Here is a 5,228-nt window from a genome sequence, read left to right as displayed (position 1 = left end):
TTAATGGGTTTGTGAAGACAGACTAAAACTTGCCTCCTTTATAGGAAAAAAGGATTTTTTGGGTGTGGGAGAGAAGAGAGTTTGGTGCATGGGATAAAACACTGCAGCTCAGTGATTCTGGTTCTGAGTCTATTCAAGGGATGGAGATACTGGTTGGCTGGCACTATTTCTAGAAAGACCATTTTCTACTGAACCATAGCAGTTCAAGCCAAAATAAATTGGTGTGCTGGGGTCTATTGCTACCCCTAACCTCTGCTCGCATGTTGCCACTCCTATCTCCTCCCCGCTCCTTTCTGTGCTGGCTCTAGCAAGCCTGTAGCTTTGGATGAGGCAGGGCTGCTCTATTCACGCAGGCTTCMGGCTGTTCCTTGCATGCGGTGGGTTTGCAGTGTGGCAGGAAGGAAAGGCAGAGGTGCTGTGCTTCTGTGACATTCAAAAAAGCTCAGTCCCCACCTGGTCAAAAATTCTGGGAACGTGTGACCCACCTTAATCAAATCCATGTGTCCAAACAGGAAGCTAGTCAGTGCTGTTCTGCATTTGGATGGGTAGCGTAGGATGGAGAGCAAGGAAGACACTTTGAGTATTTTTCCTAGTTCTACTGCTACTTTGCACTCTCTCTGACCTTTGGCAAAACAATTTAATTTCCAGATGTCCAAACTGTACAATGGGGCTATCAATACTTTCTGCTCCGTAGGGAATTTATGCAGTGCCACTAAATGTGTGCCAAGCCTTTGAGATCCTTTGATGGAAAGTGTTCCACCTGTAATTGCTATAATTACAATATTGTTAGTTACTTGTATGTTTGTAAATATGGGGGTAGGAAGTCTGAGAAAATACCATGAATCAAGAAGGCTGGAAAAATATCACAAAGAGCATTTAACTCCTCTGGCGCTGAAGTTTGTAAATCTCAGAGTCCATATTAGGGAAAAATATTTTTCTGCATTATATCGCTTTTCAGACTATGGCGAGTGCCACTTCTCTCCCTGTGTGAAAAATATTGAGATCAACATAAAGATTGCTCATAAATATGTCCACCTTCATCCATTCTCTTCTTAGAGAAGAGAATAAAAGGGCATTACAGGGAATCCAGAACATTAGCATGTCTGGGCTCTGCTGCAGCAGGACAGAGCTAGTTCAAAATTGAGAATCCATGAGATTTGGGATGGAAAAGAAACTATTTTCTCACTTTCATACTGATAAGAGGAGCTGCTCTACTGTTCCCAATTGTTGCAGTTTGTCAGGGACTAGACTGCAGACTTGGCTTCGTGAGTAAAGTAGAAAAGAGTTTCCAGTAAAGGAAAACATTCACAAAAGTGGTATTGTTTTATATTTAAATGTTTGTCTGCTTGTGCGTGTGCAGTCAGTGAATTTCCATCGGCGGCACCATCGGAAGCCTGCTTCCTCCTCCTCTGCAGCTGGGTGAGAGTCTAGGAGTGAGCGGGAGGCTAGGTTGACAAAGAGCTGAGTATTATCCTAAGGATAAATGAGTTAACCCATCACTGCAAACACTGTGCTGGCGGATTTCAGTGCAATTAGCTCCACAAATACCAAGACATGCAGTCTGCGACGAGACTAAAAGGTCTCCTAAACAATTAGGGGACCACGGCCCCATGGACCCCTGTCATGCACATTAATGTCACTAGCCTTAGCAAAGGGTATGTGTGTGCTTTGATGCCAAGGGAATCCAGAGCTTGACTGCCCCATAAACCTCATGCCATTTTTGGTCCCAGCTCCCACGATTCAGTGGCTTTTTATTTACTACACCTAATAACATTTAGTCAATAAACAAATGCAGGTTGGAGAGAAGGTCTAGTGTGAGCTTAATTACCTCAACTCTCTGCCTTCTCTTTTGTTATGTACATCATGGATACTTGACAGCATTAACATTCCTGGAATTGTATCTGCCATCCTTTGTAAAAGGATTGAATACTACACATTAGTTCGGGCTCGTGGGGCATTTGTGTCTCCAACAACAGCTTAATTATGGACATTGTTTACTAATCAGTATTAAATTGACAGACTATGAGGGCTAATCTGGAGATTAACACAATAGCTTGTTTTCATTTTGTTCTTCTAGCAGTTTATTGAATGCAAGATTTAAAACAAGACTCTTTTGTGAGCCTTACCTTCCAAATCATGGCTTGTGTCCCTGTGAAGATCTGTAAATTTCCTTTCCGTAGCTTAGGGTTTGAACACAATTGATTTGCTTAATAAGTAACAACAATCATTAAAGTCATGTCTTATTGCATACTGCTGGGTGTAAAAGCAATAAAAAGTGTCCTTCCTATAGGATCAGCAGTTCACAAATCTTTAGGCTGCATTTAAGCCTTCTGTTTGTTCTGTTTTGCAAACTACACAGAGTATCATCGCTCAGACAAATACCAACAAACCCCAAGCCCCAAACAGTAATTTGTGCAGCGAGAAGATCTGATGTCACTGTGCAAAGTTATTCAGTGAAAGCTGTGTACATCTCTGGGACATCTGTTTTACCCATACAAATTGTTAAGCTCCCTGATATACTTGTTTCACCTGTGAAAGAATTCCATAGTTGGCCATGCAAGTTGTCTAGAAGCTGGTTGTCCAGTCTGATTATGAGAAATGCAAGCAAACTAAATTTTGCCACACTGTTGAGGGTTTGTTTAGGGAAGAACACACATGAAGTGGAAAGGTCTTATGCATATTGTATGTCCATCCATCTTCTCTTCCTGCAGCACTTGAGATTTACAGTAATGACAGTGATCCCAGCATAGCATGTCTTCAATAGCTTCACGTCTATATTCAACTCTGCAATTTTTCAGACTACTGGAAGTACCTTGAGTTTCATGCTCTGGGAAACTTCTCTTATTGATGAATTGCTTAACAGATAAGTATAAATGAATCAAAACTCACTTAGTAATAACTAGATAATCTCTTTCTGTTCTCTTAATCTGGAAGTGTTGTTCAGAGTAGGAAGCAATGGTATGCTCTACCTCACAGCGACAATGATGGTGGGAGAGCGGATAAAACAACCAGAAGCACATGGGAGGGACTGTTACTTCCCTCTGTCTCAGACTTGGCAACTCGCATACACAGTGTTTGCTCACCGTGTGGCCCTCCAAACTTATGTTATGGAGCAGCAGTCATCTTACTTGTGGTGAGGAAAGATGGCAAACATTACTGCACTGAAATGCCCAGCAGAATGTCTCCAAAGTCAATGCTCCTCTGGTCCATGGGTCCATGCACTCCTCATGCTGGATGTAATTAGTATAAAAACCTTAATCTTTTTTTGCATCCAAGCCACGTGGTATAATCCAACCTTTCAGAAGGATAAGTCAGTATTTGTGAGCTCACTTGGATTTAATGTAAACAATAAAGGACTAATTCAATAAAATGGCTTTGACCCATCAAAATCTACTTTCAGGAGCTGTACTGTAGGACTAGGAGCCCACATGGTGTGTTGGGCATGCAGAAATCTTCAAACCTGCCTGTTTGGAGAACAGCTGACAATGCAGATGTACCAGCTTTAAGAAGAGCTGGTTGTTAGAGATTTTGCACCATGTTTTTGGGGTCATATGCCTTTTTTCTTGGAAGATTTGCTTGTCAAATATGACATGACAGCTTTTCTGATTTACTCACAGGTCTGAAAAGAAGCAAAAGAAGAAAAAGGAAGGGAAGGAAAAGCAAAAAGATAATTAGCTGAGATATTTAAAAGTAATTGATGGTTTTTAGAGTACCAGTTTATAATTCTTCAGATGAGCATAGTTTTCAGGAAACATTGAGTACTTCTACTGATCTGTGTCCTGCAAAAAAAATCACAAGAATGCTATTAAAAATTAAGGCATCTGAAAGTAGTTGTTGGCTTCTGACAGTTGAAGCTGGAGGTTTCCAAACTCCTCAGCTTGAAGACTCTGAAGAATTTCCCAGAGGAGATGCAGGCTCTTGCACAGTTTTGTTTATTGATCACAGGTTGAAAATCAGTCATGTAAATCATTGCTTACTGTAGCAAAGTCATGTTTTACTAAGCAGCAGCTGCTCCTTRCTGCTCATTTACACAAAGGGTCGTTCTTTCACATAGGAGAAGCACTATTTTACAAACAGGTTCATACTGGCTTCATACATGTGAATATACATCTGTAAACCATGTATTTTAACTGCTCAGAGGTTAACAACTCTGGTTTCTTGATCTAGCTTTTTGCAGTTGCCCATATTCAAGTCCTTTTTAAGCAACATTCTTGAAAGGGTGAGCATTAGATTGGTTTCATGGGACTCTTGGGAAGCTGATAAAGTTTGCTAGTTGAGCCAATAAAGCTAAGTCTGCTGCATCAGACCACATCAATCAGATCAGTTTACACTGTGGCTTTTAAAGAGGGTCTTTGTTTATTTTCTTAAAGAAGTACCTGCTACCTGTACATAGGCTCTCAGGGCAGAAGGGACCACCAATCATCTATTTCCAACCTCCTGTTTACATAGGCCATACAGTGTTTTCTGGAAGCTGGATTAAAGCATTATGTTAGAACTGCATCTGATCTTGCCTAAAGGCTACGAGCAATAAAGAGTCAGCCACATCCTCTACTAATATATTCCAATATTTAATAATGCTTATTACAAGGAAATTACTTCTTATTTTAGAGTTGAATTCATCTGGCCACTCTTTCCAGCCACAAGATTTTGCTATGCCTTTCTTAGATCAAGAAGTTCCTGCATGTCAGGTCTCATTTCCGTGTATCAAGCTCAATCGACAGAACTCCATAAGCCTCATGCTGTAAGCTTTTCTTTTTAATATCTGAATAATTTTTGTAGTCCTCCTCTGAATACTTGAGAAATATTCCAATCTCCTTCTCAAAGCACAGGCACCAGAACTTACCAGCTATTCTAGTAGATGTCTCGTTAAACCTGTGTACAGAGGCAATATTGCTTCTCTGCTTCTACTTGATAAACATTTTAAGATCACATCGGCTGTTTTTTGTCAAAGCATTGCACAGTCATGTCTGCCCATTGGCCCTGAAATCCTCTCCTGAATTACTGCTTTCCAGGTCAGTCTCCCATCCTGCTGGCAAGACCTACATGTTATGTTGCCATATGTATTAAAGCGGCCAAATGATCCACTCATGATAATACAGTTTTTCTCTCTATCCATGACGGACAGAGGCTTGAAAGCAGTTTATCTGACACCCCAATGACATCTGTTAGCCTGAATAGACAGCCATTAGTACCTTTAGATCCTTTAGATCTGAAAGCATTTAGGGTTG

Source organism: Apteryx rowi, unplaced genomic scaffold (assembly GCF_003343035.1).
Source record: "Apteryx rowi isolate R43461 unplaced genomic scaffold, aptRow1 scaffold_13, whole genome shotgun sequence".
Lineage (NCBI taxonomy): Eukaryota > Metazoa > Chordata > Aves > Apterygiformes > Apterygidae > Apteryx > Apteryx rowi.
This window is presented reverse-complemented; position numbering follows the sequence as displayed.